This window comes from Pseudoliparis swirei, chromosome 4, assembly GCF_029220125.1.
Source record: "Pseudoliparis swirei isolate HS2019 ecotype Mariana Trench chromosome 4, NWPU_hadal_v1, whole genome shotgun sequence".
In the NCBI taxonomy this organism is placed as follows: Eukaryota; Metazoa; Chordata; class Actinopteri; order Perciformes; family Liparidae; genus Pseudoliparis; species Pseudoliparis swirei.
In genome coordinates, this window is record NC_079391.1 from 7,543,414 (window position 1) to 7,564,007 (window position 20,594).

General features: G+C 42.0%; 1 protein-coding gene across 1 annotated transcript in view; it reads left to right on the plus strand.

Moving 5' to 3' along the window:
- Positions 1 to 20,594, plus strand: part of smyd3 (SET and MYND domain containing 3) — a 70,997-nt gene that overhangs the window by 18,741 nt on the left and 31,662 nt on the right. The gene's annotated exons all lie outside the window — the stretch shown is intronic.

Below are 20,594 nucleotides of genomic sequence, written 5' to 3' on the forward strand. Positions count from 1 at the left end.
ATCAGTCATTTTCAATGTGTTTGACTGACAGCCATTGTCATTTATTTTTTTACATGTCATTTATCAGGCTCTTCTATCCAAAGCGACTTACAATAAGTGAACCAACCACGAGTACAAACTCAGAACAACACGAATCCAGAAAGTAACATTTCTTCAAGAAAGTCAAACTACAAAAATACCATAAGTAATACCATAACTAATACCATGAGTAATACCAGAAGTACGTGCCATTAAGTGCTAATCTGTTTTTTAATCCAGATATAGTCGGAAGAGATTTGTTTTTAGTTCCCGGCGGAAGACGTGGAGACTTCCCGCTGTTCTGATGTCAGCGGGGAGCTCGTTCCACCACTGAGGAGCCAGGACAGCAAACAGTCTGGATTTTGTCGAGTGATCGGCTCGAAGTGGCGGAGTCACAAGTCGATCGGTGATATCAAACCATTCTTACAGTCACATTATCCCAACTGCTGAGGATCAACCACTAACTTCCCAGTGTGCTTCACGGTGGACGTCGCCGCCTCACAGCTGACGCGTTACTGCCGACTCTTTGATGCGACGGCAGTTGCGGAGAAATTAATGTCTCAAACAAGTTGACGTGTGTGTGTGCGTGCTTATGCATCATTTATTACGACTCACGCAGGTGGTGGAGTGAGAAGGGAAGCGAGCGAGAGAGAGTGAGAGAGTAATATCTGAGATGAGATATGCATGTTTGTGTGCGTGGGATTGGATTGGGAAGCTGGAAAAGCTGCTGACTTTACACGCGGTTCAAGATGCCGATGGGAAATGTTGCTCCGACCTGAAGGAGACGGAGAGCAGTGGCGGTTCGTCCATAGGGGGCGCTAGGGCGCCGCCCCTCTTAAAATTTGGACATGAAAAAAAAAAGAAGAAGAAAAAAAAAAATCCTGTCAAAAAACATTATATGCCAAATCATTTAAAGAGTAAATATACCGTGTTGACGCGCTAAATATGTGTGGGAGACCGTAAGCCCCTGTCAATAACCACTTAAGTTAATGTGAAAAAATATAATATATCGCCATTATCACGGAGAGAAGCCCCTCCTCTTTTCCGAGGCGCTGGTCTAACGTGTGTGTACGGCATCGATACAACATTTCAGTCGTTTTGGCAATGACCGGCTTCACATTGGCGGATGAAACTGAATCTTGGGGCGCACAAATGTGCGCACGCGATTGGATTATTCGGCAGATCAGAGACCCGTAGAGCAGTGTTGCCAGGTCCGCGGTTTTCCTGCGGAATCGGGCCACTTTTGAAGTGTTGCGTGGTTGAATTTTGTGTCCTTGGTTCGGTTAGACCTATTTTGCATGCAAATTACATGAATATCTTTAAATAAAAATCCATATTTTAAATGAAATAATTTATTCATACCCAAATCCTACCAAACTGACTCCAGATCAGCACGTGCACACATTTTATTTATGATAATATACTGTATCTAATTACACAAGGCCATTTTAGGACCTAGGTGAAATAACTTGAGGGAAAACTGCTTTTAATGCTGGCAAACTAAACATATGTTGTTACTTTGTAGATATTACAATACATTTGACAATGATAGCAATGCTGTTGGACTTTAAAAGCAGTGTATATGGTTTGGCACGGGCATATTTTGAGTTCTGATATTGGGCTGGTTTTATCTCACAGACCTGGCAACCCTGCCAGGAGCTCCACCTCCACCTCCACGCAGGTACGCGAGCAACATAGCTAGCAGAAGCTTGTTGTTAGCATGGCGTCGGTGACTGAAAACTCTGTGGTATCTCTACGAAAGACCTTTCAATCGACGGTCAGATATTGATAAGAAGAGGCTGAAAGAGTTGGGACCCGAACATCCGGAATGAAAAATTCTGCAGCAAAGCTGACTGACGCTGGAGGACGTACACCCGGAGATTCTCCTCTAGCCGATATGCTAACCGGAGCTGGTTAGTGGATGCTCCATGAGTAATTCGTTTTTTGTTCCCCCTGTCTGTTGTTCCAAAGTCCTGGGACTGAAACTCTCTGGACTACAACGGGGTGAGGGATCTACAGAGCTTCAGACAAGTGTAAAGCACGAATCTTGCCGCAGTTATCTAGCTAAGAGCATGGAGCTAACTGTTAGCGAGTTAGCTTCATGCAGAGCAGTAGGAGACCGAACTGGCATCGAAACACAATGAAGAAGTTCTGAAAAACAGACACATTCCCTCAAGAATAATGAAACAGGCTGGTTACAGACATGATTGACTTTAACCAGAGAGTTATTGAGAAGTTTGCCAACTTTAAAGAGAGGAGGCTACTTGTCTTTACAGTCGTGGGTCTACTCTGTCACCCAATGTAACATGTGATCTCTTTCTGACTCTATTCTGCTCTGAACCTCTTTCATGTGAGGGTGAAACTCTTTTATTTTGCAAACCTCTGAAACCCAACCCAATGTTCCTTAAAGCTGCTCTGAACCTCTCATGCCCAAAGTTACAGTGTGTTGATAGTTGTTATTGGACAGTGTTGAGCACGCTGTGTTCTTGAAATAAAGCTTTGTTTTTTACTATATTCTACTCAAAACCTCTTTTCTTCTCATTGTTGAGTGCTATTTAAACTGCGCCCCCCCCCAAAAAAAATTCACCAGCCGCCACTGACGGAGAGTAAACAATACTGTGTGGATCGTAGAGAAGTAAAGAGGGGGAAACGGTTATGAGAGAAAATGAGCGGGGGAACAGAGAGAGAGAGAGAGAGAGATGAGGCAGGGAGGGAGAAGAGAGGAGGAAGTCACTCAGATCGGGAAACTTGAAGGCGGAAGGAAATGTTCAAAGGGTATCGGAACAGTTCATGTAAACAGAAATTGGAGGCAACTTTATGAAAGTCACTCTGAAAATGAATCTGTCAGTTGACATAAATTGTCACTCGGAGAAACCCGTCAAAAACAACTTTGATCATCCAGCAGTGTGAGCGACTGTCTGCAGTGTGTATCCTAAATGTTCGACTGGTAGACTTGTCGTGTCTCTGTTTGTGTACAAAATACTACACGATGTAGGGACTCAGAAATCATGTTTCACTTCCAATTGAAGTTAAAAACGTGTTTTTCTAACATAAAATGGAGCCTCAGCAAAAATCACGTGATATGCACAGAAGGAATACATTGCAGTTTGCATTCATTTGGTAATTTGAGAGGAAATACTTATTAAAAAGCTATTAAATCACTTTATTAATGTGAGATATCATCTGGAACATACACTACACTACATTTGACAAATGTACACTCTCAAATCCACACACATTCTCCAACACACTGCGAGACACACACACACAAACACATACACACACACGGTTGTTCTTGTAATGAGATACAGGCACAAACAACAAATGTACACTCTCAAATCCACAACACACTGCGAGACACACACACACACACACACACACACACATGCACTTATCACAGACAAAGGGTCACAAAGTGCAGTACAGTAGTCAATTAAAACAAATTGGCAAGACCAGGGGCCAAAACATGTCAACAATTAAAAGAGAAAAATATAATACACTGTAAAAGATGGTGCGGTTAAAAAAAACAATAAAACAAAAAAGATAAATCATACATACAAGAGAAAAGATAAAAAGCAGCCCGTAGAATATGTATTTTAACCAAATGACAGTGTAAACAGGTATGTTTTGAGATGTAACATAACATACAAATGTGTCAGATAGAAAAGGTTTTATGGTCTGCAGTCTCCACAGCGGGACAGACGAAGAGCACAGGATGGATGGATGGGATCGTAAGGATAGTAGTATGTAGAGACACCTATTTGAGTAAAATAAAACATATTTTTTTAAGCATCTTTGTGTACTTAGAAAAGCGCTTTAGAAATCTGAATTATTATAGTTCCTGTTGCCTCCAACCACCAGTAGAAACCTCTAACAAGTACACCTGAATTCAGAGTGTGAAACAAGAACATGGACCTCTGCTTCCCCCACTCATCATCACTCACTTTAACCCTCCTGTTACCTTTCGGGTCAATTTGACCCCATTCAATGTTTAACGTTGGTGTTCTTTGGGGTCAATTTGACCCCAGGCTGTTTTTCACTGTGTCAAACATATAAGAAATATCAACTTTTTTTATATATTTAAAGGGCTATTTAGGTAGTCAACAAACAAACATAAAGTACCTCACACTTAAACTTGGGGAACAATATTAATTCTAATAATTTTCTGGAGGTTTTAATGCTGGGGTCAAATTGACCCCGAGGGTAAAATATGTTAGTAAATGTGAAGGTAACAGGTGTACGGGAGAGAGAGACGCAACTAAAAGACAGAATAAAGCGCCACAAAAATGGAGAGAACTTTCACCTTCGTGTCATCTGGTTTATCCAGAAAAGGTGTTTTCTAGACGGCCAATAGGGGGCACTGTGATTTCATGGCCAGTTTTGGTCTGTTAAGGAGTGAAGTCCTTCATTCTGCTCCCTCTCTGTCTCCTGTGCTGTGTATTGTTTTCCGTTTCTCTCTCTCTCAATGAGCCTCTCTGCCCTTCGTCCTCCGTCTGTCCTTAAATATCGTTTCTTTCCTCCTTTATTTCTCCTATACATATATGCAGCTCTTTCATTGTTTCCTCTCTCTCCTCCTCCCCGTATGTTCTCCCTGAAGTCTCTTCAGTGCGGTAACAAATTAGGAGTTTATTATTGTGCACTTGGAATGTCCAGTGTGCTTAACAAAATAGGTCATTACTATAAATGTGTGCGTTTTGTGTGGGTCTCTTACAGTGGGGGAGTTTTCCTAAAGCCTTCCTTTATGCTAATATCTACTCCCTCCACATAGCACTATTAGCGTTACACAAACACATGCATGCATGCACACAGACACACACACACACAATGAAGTAATGGCACAGCATCATTACTGCCATTATTATACCCAAGGGAAGTCACGAAGGAGGGAGTGTGTATGTGCGTGTGTATTGTGAGCTGTATATAATACAGTGTGTGTGTGTGTGTGTTTTGTTGTGCCTGTGTGTGCATGTAGCTGCACTGTGCAGCTATGTGATGCAGATAGACTGCAGAGGGGTGGCTGGGTGGGTGGGTGTGTGCCTGCACCACGTTTCGGTCAGATGAGATCTGGCTGCGGCACAATTTTATTGCTTCCCTCAAGCAACTTCCCCTCCCTGAGTGGCTGTGTGTGTGTGTGTGGGGTGGGGGTGGGGGTGGGGGGTGTACATGTGTTTAAAGATGCAATGCGGAAGGTCTGGACAGCATTTTTTTGTTGAAGAAAGTGAACTGACATTATAAACCAAGTGTGAAGAGGTTCCAGTGTTGAGGCTGTATCGCGTTGAGATATCGACTGCCATGCTCAGCAGCCGGTGACGCCACGCGCTCCTCGTGGAGGCTGCCCTCCGTCCTGCGTGTGCAGGAGCCATTACACTGATGTGTGTATGTGTGTCTATACCGCTGGTTCTCAACCTTTTGGCTGTGATGTACACTACCGTTCAAAAGTTTGGGGTCATCCAGACAATTTTGTGTCTTCCATGAAAACTCACTTTTATTTATCAAATGAATTGAAAATTGAATAGAAAATATAGTCAAGACATTGACAAGGTTAGAAATAATGATTAATATTTGAAGTATTAATTTTGTACTTCAAAGCTCAAAGGAAGGCCAGTTGTATAGCTTATATCACCAGCATAACTGTTTTCAGCTGTGCTAGCATAATTGCACAAGGGTTTTCTAATCAGACATTAGTCTTCTAAGGCGATTAGCAAACACAATGTACCATTAGAACACTGGAGTGATAGTTGATGGAAATGAGCCTCTATACACCTATGGAGATATTTCATTAGAAACCAGACATTTCCACCTAGAATAGTCATTTACTACATTAACAATGTATAGTGTGTATTTTTGATTAATGTTATCTTTATTGAAAAAACTGTGCTTTTCTTTGAAAAATAAAGACATTTCTAAGTGACCCCAAACTTTTGAACGGTAGTGTAAACTTCTGGAAGTCTTAATTACAGTAAACTTTTGTTATCTCATATGCCAGAATGCAAATTGTTCGTTAATGAATAAATCTAAATATGATTCTCCAAGATGACCACGAGCCATCCATTGTGTTAGTCGTTTGTGCACATTTAACGTGGAGAAGCGATGCAGGATCAAAGGATGAAGATAAATCCTGAAGAAGGAGAGAATGAGAGGATGTGTATCAGAGAACGCTAAACAATGTTTGCATGAAGTCGGAGAAGAAAGAAAGCGTTGTGTGAGGAACAGGGTGAGATGTGGAGTAACGGCGAAGTGGGAGGCGGAAGAGAAGAGTGAGGATAAAGAGAGAAATGAATGTGGGAGTGCAGAGGGAGAAGTCTCACAACGGAAGGTTGGACCAGAGGAGAATAAAAGCCAATGATGAAAAATGGGCAATACCAGAGTAATAGAGGATGCAGTAAAAAAAGAAAGATGAGAAGAATGTGAAAAGGAGGAAACAAGTGAATGAAGGTTGTGAAGAGGGAGTACACACTCTGCTCAATAAGAGGTTTGAAGGAGCTGTATTTATGGTTCTGTGTGTATGAGGCTGTTAGGGGCTCTTGGGAAGTGTGTGTGTGTGTGTGTCAAAACATCTTGGTGCTGGCAAAATACACAACCACACACACTTTCACCATTACATCTGACCATGCTGGGAGCAAGGCGACTCCCTATGGAAAAGTATGTTGTATTGTTTATTAGCTATGTATAGAGCCAATTTATCACAGATAGGCTGCACACACACACACACACACACACACACACAACTACCGGATGTCGTGTGTGTGTGTGTGTGCAGCCAATAAATTACCTCTGCTGAAAACTGTTTTGGCTTCAATTACAGAAGCAGAAATGTGTATGTGTGTGTGTGTTGACTCAATTTGTGATTATAATAATTGTGTGTTTCTGTCTGTCTGGCTTGTGTATATCTGTATGTACGCGTAATTTTCTGTGTGTACAGAGGTGTGTGTGTGTGTGTGTGTGTGTGTGTGTGTGTGGGAGTAATTTATTATTGGCCATCTGTTGAGCAGCTAAATGAGATTCAGACCTTAACGAATGGAAAAGTTATCAACTTCCAAATTTGATATGTGGGAGAAAGTAAATCAAATGCAGAAGAACAACTAACTTTTGTTCTGAATGAGTTTCTAAATTACAGAATGTCAAATCTAAAGATTTCAAATCGCATAAAGAAAAGTAAAAAACAATGTAGTGTGTACATGTTGTTCCCTCCTACATTAGCGTGTCCCTGCATCCGTTGGCCCGTCAGTGGGTGTTAAGTCGTTACAGTAATCCCTGTGTGTGTGTGTGTGTGTGTGTGTGTGTGTGTGTGTGTGTGTGTGTGTGTGTGTGTGTGTGTGTGTGTGTGTGTGTGTGTGTGTGTGTGTGTGTGTGTGTGTGTGTGTGTGTGTGTGTGTGTGTGTGTGTGTGTGTGTGTGTGTGTGTGTGTGTGTGTGTGTGTGTGTGTGTCAGTATATGTTCAGCCTTATCTCTCGTTTCACTGGTCCGCCATTGTTGCTGGCAGTACCACGGGCGCTACCTAATTAGTTTAAGCTTTGCAAAATCACACACACACACACACACACACACAGAGACACACACAGCTTAGTGTAATGACTTGAAGTCCATCATGAATGCAGTCAGACAGTATAATAGGAAGAGAATAAAAACCATTTGTTTAATTGACTTATATTGGCTGCATGTGTGTGGGCTCACGGGGAGGAGAAGAGAGTGGAAAGAAGGGAGGAGGAACACAGATGGAAGAGAGGGTGAGGAAAGAATGCGTGGGAAAAGAAGAGGGGACGAGAGACGGGGGGGGGGGGGGCTCGGTAAAGATTCGGAGAGAATCATTCTTATTACAAATCTGGATTTGCCGTTTTAATTCTTCAAAATGATTTGAGCAGCAACATGTCGGAGGAGATGGGCGTGTGCAGCCCACACGCGTGTTGTTGGTATGTTCTGATGTGTGTGTGATGTGTTGGTGAGTGGGGGGTGGGGTCGGCTTAATGAACAGCTTTTGGCTCCAGCTGCGACAGCCACGATCTCCGTCGTCTCCTTTATCCTCCCTCGCGCTCTCTCTCCTCTTTCGCGCCAACATTTACAGTAATTACTGTTCTTTGGTGGTTCAGAGGGATGGAAACTGGGATGGAGGCTGATAACAGAGAGAGAGAGAGAGAGACCTTGGATCACAAACCTTCTCCTGACCCCTCAACAAGAGTCAGAAACCGCTCAGCTGATGCGATTTAAAAACGTTCAACATGGCTGTGGTGGCAACGGTAGGATTATTCTAGATCTAGTGGATACCGACGATGTATTTTCACCCTTTAATATATTTAAACATAATTACGGGAGTGTATGTCTTTCTATTAACTACCAACAAGTTAAGATAAAATAAAGGGATTTCTTTAAGTCCCAGCATGTAATGTGCCGTGTCGGCCACGTTGCATCTCCAGTATGTCGCTCGGTCGCTCTCCTGCCATATGAGCCGTTGAGGTCATCATTACTCGGCCCGGTGGGCTGTGAGCTGCTGTCCCCGGGGTCCTTTCAGCAGTTTTCTCACGAGGGACCATTATAATCTATTGAATTAAGGCTCAGGCTAACAGTGAATGAAGAACCATGTTAACTGTTCATTTGCAAATACAGACTTTAGAGGCTGAAATTGTCATTCACATAATTTTTTTCAATTATTGTTTACATTTTTTTATTATAAGACAAAAGACGATACATAGACATAACACCCAGAGGACGACGAAACAGTGGACAAAACATCATAAAGTCAGAGTATTGAGAAAAAGAAAAAATTAATGAAAATATATAAATACAAATGCATGTGTACATGCGTGTGTGAGCCTTTTTTTATTATCATTTTTTAAATTTTTATTTAAAAAAACGAAATACATTGATGATGGCAGATGTATATGTATGAGCATATGCATGTACATATGTCATTCACATTTGACATCTAGCATTTTAATTCGGTAGTAATCCAAATACAAAGGTTACATATAAACATACATATAACACTACAGAGAGATGGAAACAATAAACAGCTCTGTAATAGTTCTTACCTTTTGGGATATGCATATTTGTCCACATTATATCCTCCTGTATGTAGGATATATGTAGGATATAATGTTTTCTTGGGACATTGGAAAAGGAAACTTTCCAGCATGTACATGTTTCCAATATAAAAATTATTTCATATATTGTTTTGATAATGCTGCCTGGAATTGTAATTTTATTATTTCCAACATGCATATTTGTAATCAGCACTGGGTGGAAAGATAAACTTATGAGATGTAATGAGAGTTTTACACACACGCACACACACACACACACACACACACACACACACACACACACACACACACACACACACACACACACACACACACACACACACACAAACAAACACCTGTCTGGAGCCGGCTGGCCAGACTAATGCAAAATCAAACAGCAAGGGACATTTTTTAATCTTTTAACAGTTAGACTGGCCCATTGGGATCAGTGCACTTACTCCAGATGGCCAGCTTGCCTCTGATTTCAGCAATTATTTATTATATTTCACAGCTTATGTTTTGGTGTTTGATAAAATATTGTTTCCTACCTCATGTTGTTTTTGCATTGGTATATTTGAGCATTTCCTGTGTACATGCAAACATGCAGATTTGTTTGGGTTGAAACTGGTTTTGTTTGAAATGATATTCTTGTTAATCCTTTTTAAGGGTTGCTTATTTGCAGATATCTTGTGGACGGTTTTACTAAAACTGCTATGCGAGTGGAGATTTGTAATATTTTCCCTGTATGCTTGTATATTACGATAATTACAAACAGAGCGTGCCGTTTACTCTTGCAGCAGGACGCCCAGTTTACAGAACAGATGTATTTTCAATGTTTAATTTGCCTGATGAGGAGCATCACAATCAGATCTCCTGTGATTAACATCACAAGCCAATGAACTAAATGTCCTTGACAAATGCCAGTTGCAGTAATGTGAGACTTGTTTACAGTTTTGTGTTCAGGCCACAGTCGGGTCAGAACACGGGCTCGGCTTCGACGGGCTACACAAAAAGGTGTCCTTGTTGTCACAGGTTCAGGTGTGCAGTGGTCACTCATTGAGACTCACGTCTCCTCCCCGTGTCCCGCCGTCTGTCTCTGAGGGTCATTAACACGTCTGTCAGCCTCCATGAAGCTGAAGGCTGTCAAGTATTCAGCTGAGCGGCTTCACCAGCAGGCCTTCCCTCTGGGTTCATCCCCTCGTCCTCCCTCTCATCTGTCTCCTCTTCCTCTCATCTGTCTCCTCTTCCTCTCTCTGTCTTCTCTCCCTCTCATCTGTCTCCTCTCATCTGTCTCCTCTTCCTCTCATCTGTCTCCTCTTCCTCTCTCTGTCTTCTCTCCCTCTCATCTGTCTCCTCTTCCTCTCATCTGTCTCCTCTTCCTCTCTCTGTCTTCTCTCCCTCTCATCTGTCTCCTCTTCCTCTCTCTGTCTTCTCTCCCTCTTATCTGTCTCCTCTCTCTATCTCCTCTTCCTCTCTCTGTCTCCTCTCCCTCTCATCTGTCTCCTCTTCCTCTCTCTGTCTTCTCTCCCTCTCATCTGTCTCCTCTTCCTCTCTCTGTCTTCTCTCCCTCTTATCTGTCTCCTCTCTCTATCTCCTCTTCCTCTCTCTGTCTCCTCTCCCTCTCATCTGTCTCCTCTTCCTCTCTCTGTCTTCTCTCTCTATCTCCTCTTCCTCTCTCTGTCTCCTCTCCCTCTCATCTGTCTCCTCTTCCTCTCTCTGTCTTCTCTCTCTATCTCCTCTTCCTCTCATCTGTCTCCTCTTCCTCTCTCTGTCTTCTCTCCCTCTTATCTGTCTCCTCTCTCTATCTCCTCTTCCTCTCATCTGTCTCCTCTTCCTCTCTCTGTCTTCTCTCCCTCTCATCTGTCTCCTCTTCCTCTCTCTGTCTTCTCTCCCTCTCATCTGTCTCCTCTTCCTCTCTCTGTCTTCTCTCCCTCTCATCTGTCTCCTCTTCCTCTCTCTGTCTTCTCTCCCTCTTATCTGTCTCCTCTCTCTATCTCCTCTTCCTCTCATCTGTCTCCTCTTCCTCTCTCTATTTCATCTTCCTCTCATGTCTCCTCTTCCTCTCTCTGTCTCCTCTTCCTCTCATCTATCTCCTCTTCCTCTCTCTGTCTCCTCTTCCTCTCTCTGTCTCCTCTTCCTCTCATCTGTCTCCTCTTCCTCTCTCTGTCTTCTCTCCCTCTTATCTGTCTCCTCTCTCTATCTCCTCTTCCTCTCATTTGTCTCCTCTTCCTCTCTCTATTTCATCTTCCTCTCATATGTCTCCTCTTCCTCTCTCTGTCTCCTCTTCCTCTCATCTGTCTCCTCTTCCTCTCTCTGTACATCAGCAGGGAACACTGATAGGATGTGTGGATGCACGCACACACTCTCACTCAGTCTCTCCGATGTGTCTTTCTTGCCTTGTGTAAAGACCCCAAAACAAAGATTAATTGTACAGTAAACTATAATTTCGGTCCAAAATACATAATGAGTTCCTGCAAAGCATCAACTAACAATGTTTGAGGGTTTCTGCCGGACCCGAGCGCAGACACAGGGACGACATGTTTGGGTGAAGGTAACCGGTTTATTAACGGAACACGTATGAGATGGTAGGACAGGAGGTGAGTAAGAAGTCAAAACACAACGTAACGTGCGAGAGTAATCTACATCCTAGAGAGGCCCAGAGTCTTGGTACCACTGGAAACGATGAAATAATCTGGCAACTGGAACAAGGGAAGCCGGGGTGTTTTAACGGGAGTGCTGAAAGCCACACACACACACACACACACGTACACACGTAACAGGGAACGAACAGGGGACACAAGAGATACAGGGGAAAAACAAAAAAGGACATGAGTCACGTCCGAGCCGCGACACAATGTCCTTTAACTCTTTTTAAAGATTGTACGGCAGTGCAAAATGATAATAATACTCACAATATAATTATACTTTTTGAATAACTAGTTTGAAATTTTGGGAAATATGCTTATTAGCTTTCTTGTTTCTTGCCGGGAATTAGACGAGACGATATACAACTCTCTTTCTGCCGAAGGGTAGTTAGCTTAGCATAGTGACTGGAAGCAGGGGGGAACTGCTAGCCTGTCTGTTGGTAAAAACAATCCACCGACCAGCACCTCCTAAGGGTTGATTTGTACAACAACCCAAGTATAAAAATAGGCTTTTGGGAGGCGGGTTAAGTCTGTGCTGGTTGCCTGGCAACCTCACGGTGATGACAAGACTCCAAAAAGTCATTGCACCCTTATCACATGTTTAATTGGTGTAATTTAGACAACATGTGATGCTATGTTCAGTGACGGCGTGACAGTTCCTGTTGCACGGGAACATTAAAGATAAAAGTCTCTCTGCTCAGACATTGTTTTCTCCCCCGCTGGATTTGGTTGTCTCTTTTTTAGGATCCTGAAATGAGTCTCCAGCGCACCCCTTTCCATATGTCGCCCAAAGCCTGGGTTTAATAGAACACATACTTGTGCTCCTTCCTCTGTCACAATGGATTCAGAAGACACTGCATTGGCCTCCTCCTCCTCTTCCTCCTCCATACGCAGTAATTCCTCCGCTTTGAATTCTGGCTCACGGAGCCAAAGTAGACCCACATGTCTGATTCCAGCATTACAATATTATAATCACTTTCATCCACATCTAGAGGAACAGTGCCTTCTGCCGTGGTCTTCCAGTGGTTGTTTTGATTAAAGAGCGTTGAGGAGCGGTGGGGGTGGGCTTACGAAAAAAGGACAATCTGTAGTTTAAAACAGCCGAGAGCTGTAAAACGAGAAGCATGGAGCGACTTTAATAAACAGTGTTCTTTTTCAGATTTGAACCACGTTGAAATAATAAAAATCAGCAAAGCATTCCTTTATTGAAATTGTATAGTTTCCATCCATTTATAAAATGTCTGAAAAATGTAAAGATAGATGGAAATGTAGCAAAGTTGTGTGAAGAGAACAAGAGAGCGATATATTTATGTCCAGCTTTACTTGTGCTAATAGGTTTAGTGCTCATTAAAAAAAAAAATTGGGGTGCAGTGGTTGAATATAATTGGTGAAGTAATGAGTTTGATCTCTAATAGCTGCAGCAGAATTGACACAAACATGTTTATTGCTGTTATGGAAGATTAATGGGTAAAAACGACATCAATACAATTGTCTGGAAATAATGTGTATGTGTATTTTTTATTTGTAGATATAATGTTGCTTGTGAGTGTGTCTCTGTGTGTGTGTGTGTGTGTGTGTCTCCACAATAACACAAAACTCGGAGGTCGAACACGTTTCACACAGACGTGCACCTCACTTCTTGGCTGGTAGCCAATGTTGCCATGGCGATGTAACAGTCACTGTTAACCGTCACACCTTAATTCATGTTGTGCCACGGTAGTTTCTATTCAAAGATTAGTTAATTCTACAAAGGTGTATTTAAAAACATGGTTAAAAAACAAAAGAAAAACGAGCTTGGGGGGCGTTCCTATTCTATGAAATGAAAGAAGAATTCCTCTGAAAGCCGCAAATCTACGAGAAAAACAACAGAAAAAATATTTATATATGATTTTATAATCTCGCACATTTGTGATTTTTTTTTCTTCTCCTAAATGTGCTACTTTAATCTCAGAGAATATCAAGTCATGTATAGTAAAAAATACCCCCCTTCCCCCGGCTATTCATTCTTTAACCAGCAACATCATCGTAAAGTGGTATTTGGGAAAGATGGTCACGTAAACATGAATATTAGTGTAGTATTATTCATGTAAACATAATTATTAGTCCAGTACTATTCATGTATACCTAATTATTAGTGTACTATTAGTCTTGTAAAAATGTAGATGTGTGGAGTGTTAGTCCTGCAACATGCATATTAGTGTAGTGTTAGTCAGTTAACCATGCATATTAGTGTAGTTTTAGTCATGCAACATGAATATTAGTGTAGTATTAGTCAGTTAAACATGCATATTAGTGTAGTATTAGTCAGTTAAACATGAATATTAGTGTAGTATTAGTCTGTTGCTATAGATATTGTGAGTAAATAAAGCGGGTTAAACCTGAAGCATATCCTCATATCTCAGAGGCCCATAGTGTCCGTGACCTCACACGGTTCACGCTTTATTGTATACTGAAAACCATCTTGTGTGACTGAGCCACATGAGTTGTGTCCTGCTGGGTACCCATCTAGCACGTGTGTGTGTTTGTGTGTGTGTGCACTATTCTAGTGATTGAATCTGGCAAGTTTTATAGTGTCAGCAGTTTAAAAGTTTTTTTTAATGTTTTCTCTGGTCGGTCTCCTTTATTCTGGGTCTGCTTCAGATGTTTTTTCTGTTCTGAAATTCATTCAGTTAATTTGTGTAGTGCACGTAAAAGGATCACAGCAACAGAAGCTGCCTGTATTTCACCCCTCAGTTAGGAGACCAAAGGGGGATTGAGGATTTAATGAGCCGCTCCCTGGAAACGCCCCCAGGTGGAGTTGAAGGGAGTAAAAGACTCACGAGTGGGAGGGGAGATGACAGAAGGAGGAAGGACAAACACACAAACAAACACACACACACACACACACACACACACACACACACACACGTCCCAGTAGGCCAGTGTATCTAACACAGTGTAATTACAATGGGGATCTCCTTTAATTGACTCCGACTCGAACCCCTGGTATGCGTGTGCGCCTGTGTGTGTACGTGAGAAATAGAGGGAAACTTCAGGTTTACAAAGTATTTCATGTTGGCTCTATCAGACTGTACATTAATGGGAATAGCACAGCCTGGTTTAGTATTTGGTCCCAATGTGTTCATTTTATTTATTTCAACTTTACTTTGATTGTCTCCCTAAAAAAAACCTAAAAGCTTCAAGGGTTAATTTTGACATCTAAATTCAGTGTCTGGGTCCATTTTGGATCAGAGCCAACCCTTAACCCTGCTGTTCTGATGTCAAACATGTTTACAGTTATTCCGGTTTTTGCTGTGAGGCATTTCTTATGAAAGTTGGCACGAGTTCTACATAATGCAGGCAGATGGAGAACAACGCAACCAGAACCACCCGAGAATATCTGAAGGGGTAGTGAGTGACCAGCTATAAGATGTAGAAAAAATAAAATAAACAAGATTAACCTCCAGGAAAAAAAACATTAACCTCCAGGAAAAAAATATTAAATGACAAAATAACGACAGCTCTTTATAATGCTATACCTTTATTATGGTACACTTAATGATAATGTGAATGATGTGCACCAATGCACAGGTCCTCACTTAGTCATTAAAGAAGGTTGTGAGTTGATAAATGGTCAGCCCTACAGGCAAGGTGTGTGTGTGTGTGTGTGTGTGTGTGTGTTTGCGAATCGCTTGTTGTGAGTATTTAGGTGCATTCATCAGTCGTTTAAATGTCATTAGCTTCAGGCTACGTGTAATCCAATTTTAACACACGGCAAAAATGTCTCCCAACTAATGACATTCACACTGATATTGACCGGTTGTTCTCAGAGTCAGAGACGGAGGTGTGTTGTACTGTTTTCCATACAGTGTGCTCCATTTGTTCAGAAAGAATACACACACACACACACACACACACACACACAGTGCGGTATTGTCCTTGTAAGTCAAGGACATCCCCTAGTTTCACAGGTGAGGGAACACAGACTAGTTTTGCCAGGGATGAGAATGAAGAGCATGGCAATAGAGGAAGAGAAAAAGGAAAATAAGAAGAGGGGGATGAGGGTGGTAGGTGAAAAGAAAGAGGAGAAAATAACATGATATAAATAATAAATTCCCCTCACGATCATCAAACAAACCGCCTCGTTGAGCTGAAATTAGCATTTCAACAGATGGTCAAGCGAGTGGAGCTTTGGGCCAATCAGGGCAGAGAACAAGCTCCGATCCATCAACCCTCCAAACTGTCCAATCAGGATCCAGGAGTCGGAGTCAGTGCTGCTTATCGCCAAGTTACACATACAAGGAATTTGTGAAAAGTGAATGGCAATAAACAAACATAAAAATGCAATAAGAGAAACTTTGCGTACTTCATTCCTGTTTTAAATGCAGTATTGACATATCCGTAACTCTGAACTTGATTAAAAGCTGCGGTATAAATTTCCCTCATCTTCAAAATGAAAAAAAGCGCTCCCCGTCAGTGGGTGGGTTCCACCCCCACCCCTCCTCCTCCCCTCCTCCCTATTGAGCTGACATTTCAGATATTTGAAGTTTTTGATCTGTGATTCCACGCCCCAATCTCTGCTGACCACACCATTTTTTGTCCTGCCTCCACCGCTCCATCCCCCCTTCTCATCCTTTCATCATCCCATGATTCTACCATCAGATAGTACTGACTGTAGGCCCACACCTCTCTGATGAAGAGCAGAGGAAAGGGGGATGGCGAGAGGAGAGTAAAGAACAAGGATGGAAGGAGGAGAATAAGAGGAATGAGGAAGATGAGAGAAATGTAACATGAGTAGATCAATGAAGGATGAAGGGAGGAGACACGGAAAGAGAGATGATAGATAGATGATTTCTTCCAGACGCTGTTAATATTTGAGATGCTAGATAGTTAGAATGCAGCAGATAACTCTGTTATTACCTCCTTCACATCTCCCTCGCTCCCTATTCCCCAAATCTTTCTCGTTTATTATTGTAAAGTTGGAAAAACAGTTATTGTGCGGCTGCACTTAATGATAACTAACATTTTCTATATTTCCTAACTGTCTAACTGTTCTTTTGGCATTTGAGTCCTTACATTGTGAGGTTGAGGAGCAGGACTGCTGCTTCAGGCTCATCGCGTTGACATTTACTTATCAATATTGGGGGCGTTTGTCTGAACCTCACATAATCTGTCCACTTGCATCTCGTCCACACACATTCCTTCATTTTACATGCACTATTTTTCTCTTTCCCTGTCTCTTCTCCTTGAGAGGTCACCATTAATATCCTATACCCTTCGGCCCTGAGGGGATCTATGAATCAAGAACTCACATTGCGCACATATACACACACGCATATATACACACACATACATACACACTGCATGTGAGCAGTGAAGCAAAGCATGTCGAGGCATGCTGCAAAGAGGACTTTGACCTTTTCCCACTTTTCTCATCATTTTTTTTCGTCATGGATTTCTTTGAATTTCTCTCCGTGTCTCATTGATACATTTTTTTTCTTTCTTGCTTATCTCCATCTTCTCACTCTCTGCATCAAATGTCATTTCCAAAGTTGTAGAAAGCTGTTGTAATTAATTATGAAGCAACCACACACACACACACACACACATTCACACACTTTCCCAATATTACTGGTGATGAGTTAGATAGAGCTGTTACCTCAGTGTCGTGTACAGCTGGTGTGTGTGAGCTCCACCGAGCAGAAAAAAAGGTCTTCCAGTACATTACACACACACACACACGCGCGCACACACACACACACACACTGGTTGCTCCAATGCCGACAGGCTCATCTGTGTTTTCTATTTCGAGGAACTCTGTACTGTGAAACTGAACCAATAACACAGCAAACATGTATTATAGATATACAAAATATAGACAGACAGACGCAACATAACGACCAGAAAGACAATACCTACGCACACGGCACCTACACGCATGACGGATATGTTGCAAGATTTGTTATTCTTATTTCGTCTCTACTATTTCATGTAATTATTTTAATAATGTAGTGCAGCTTTCTCTTCATATTATATTTCAAATGCTCTTCTCGTGTGAGGGAGCTACGGAGGAAGGCAAAAAGACAAACGTCTACCATGTGGCCGGTATTCTCTGACAGCCTGCCCTCGTCTACTGAAACGATATCTGGTCTTCCTGATGCAGCATCACTGAGATGTTGTGTTGAGTGATGCTCTGGGAGATGACGCTGGTACCGTAGCGCGTGACCCGCCCCAGTCCAGGGATCCGTATCTCGGACCAGATGGAAGCTGTGGGAGGACCGGGTTGAGTGGGTGCCTGGGGTCACATGCTGTGTGTGTGTGTGTGCCGCATTTAATGGCTTTGCTGTTTAGGTTTGAGTGGTTTGAGTGGTTTGGGGTGGAGAGACCAATAATTATAAATAAATCATGAATTGGCTATAATTCCTGAATAGACTTCTACATGCAGCGCTAGGAAAACACTTTTTCCATGCTAGAATCATACAAGCACTTTTAAGGGATTTGTTCTGGGGAAAGCTTCTGCCAACCGGGAGGTAGTTTCATTATGTTGAGAAGGAGAGAGCGAGAGAGAGCGAGAGAGAGCGAGAGAGAGAGAGAGAGAGAGATGTATCGCCCTGTTTTCCCAAAGAGGATGGAAGCTGTGACTCTGATGCTGAGACTGAAGGGTTATTTATCTGACCACTGCGAGTGAAATGTGCAGACCCAACTCTCCCTGTTTTTGGGAGGGGGGAAGAGTGTGTGAGAGAATGCGTTTGTGTGTGCGTGTCATATTTCCATCATGCAGTTGGTAGGAGCTAGCCTCCAGACAGTCACCTGCAGTTGTTGACTTCCACCCCAGGTGTGTGTGTGTGTGTGTGTGTGTGTGTGTGTGTGTGTGTGTGTGTGTGTGTGTGTGTGTGTGTGTGTGTGTGTGTGTGTGTGTGTGTGTGTGTGTGTGTGTGTGTGTGTGTGTGTGTGTGTGTGTGTGTGTGTGTGTGTGTGTGTGTGTGTGTGTGTGTGTGTGTGTGTGTCTTCATACATAGATTTGTGTCTTTGTCTTTCCCCTCTAACTTCCTCTCTCGTCCCTCTATTTTCTCTCCCTCCATCTCTCCCTCTGGCGACGGCCACGTTTCTGCAGCTCGTTGAGTGATGGACTCATAAAAGCAATGTTCACGATATCGAGGTCGTTTTTGTTGGTGTGCAGGAATTCATTTTGAGTTGATAAAGTTTGCCAGTGTCGGTGACCCTTTTAAGGACAACACTGTATTTCTTTATGGTGAAGTTGATTGGTTGGATATTCTTTCATCAGATACTTTTATAAAACACGGTATACCTACGTGAAGAGTGAACACGGTGGGGAGTCCTTCGCTTCAGAGAAGCTTTAAGGAATAAAACCTGGACTGAAGGGAAACTAGACAAGATGCATTAGAATCCTTTATTTAGCAAGTTACTAGTCAATGTTTAAACAAGTACATTTTGTAAAACAAATTAAACGATTAAATAGATGTTATTCTCTTTCAACTCGGCAATCCATCGTTGGCTCAAGATAAATGGCAAAACTTCACGGCAAATTAAATATTTCTGCTGCACTTTCATTTCCCACCGCAACGTTCCTCCTTTTTCATCCTTTGATTATTTATTAGCTTGTTCCTCGTGCACATTTTGCAACGGACTATTGTGGACCGTATTGTGTCGGCTCATGGGACAGAATGATGGTGTTTGTTGTGTGTGTGTGTGTGTGTGTGTGTGTGTGTGTGTTTGTGTGTGTCTGTTAGTGAGCTTCTGTGGCGTGTGTTGAATGTCGTCTTGATACGCTTCATTAGTGTTTCAGCTGATACCTTTAAATGCATGCTGTACTTGTTGTTTTGAAGGCTTTTCCTGTGTGTGTGTGTGTGTGTGTGTGTGTGTCTGTTAGTGAGCTTCTGTGGCGTGTGTTGAATGTCGTCTTGATACGCTTCATTAGTGTTTCAGCTGATACCTTTAAATGCATGCTGTACTTGTTGTTTTGAAGGCTGTTCCCGTGTGTGTGTGTGTGTGTGTGTGTGTGTGTGTGTGTTTATGTGAGCAGAGCTCTTCAATGCTCAGAAAATGGTACAGAAAGTTGAGAACTCTTGTTTCCTGAATAAATTGTTCCACACAGCTCCTCTCCCCTCTCTCATCAACCCGTGTGTTCCCCTCTCATCTTTCTTTTGTAATAATGTGTCTACCACAACTTTCTTCTCTGCCTTTGGGGCTCATGGTTTGTTCCTGAGACAAAAATACCATCCATGGAGTTTCACTAATGAACGACTTCATTATGTGTGTGTGTGTGTGTGTGTGTGAGTTGTGCTGACGTCAGTCTCTTTCTCTCTCCCAGGGTAGCAATCACGAAGAGGTTAGTTCTATTTGTTGTATTTGTTCTGTGGAGTTTAATAAATAAATGGGAATAAATAAATGAATTATTGAATCATATGAATTATAAATGTGACAATGTTTCTATAGACACACACAGAGTGAATGAATAATGAACTGTTGCTCAGCTCCATGGTTACACTATTATAACGGCCCCGTGTTTAGATGGAAAACAAACCGGCCTGCGGTTCATCCGAGGAGGAAAGAAAAGTATTTCACTGACTCACGTAAAGGGACTGTCACTTAAAAGTTAGCGCTCTGTGCAACTTAAAGGAAAAGTTCACCCAAAGATAACGTAGAATAATCTTAACTTATTATTTTCTTATTAATTAAGGGAATAATCAATATAGATTAGATACTCCTTTATTAGTCCCACAGTGGGGAAATTTCAGGATCACAGCAGCTGCACATTAGAGCATTAATACAAATAAAAGATCAAACTAAAACACAAAACACAATAACAATACTAATACTAAAATACTAAATATACAGAGGAAACAAAATATATACACAAGGCAGTGACCAAAGTGAATTTTCAGCAGGTTAAAGTGTCCAGGAAAATAAAGTG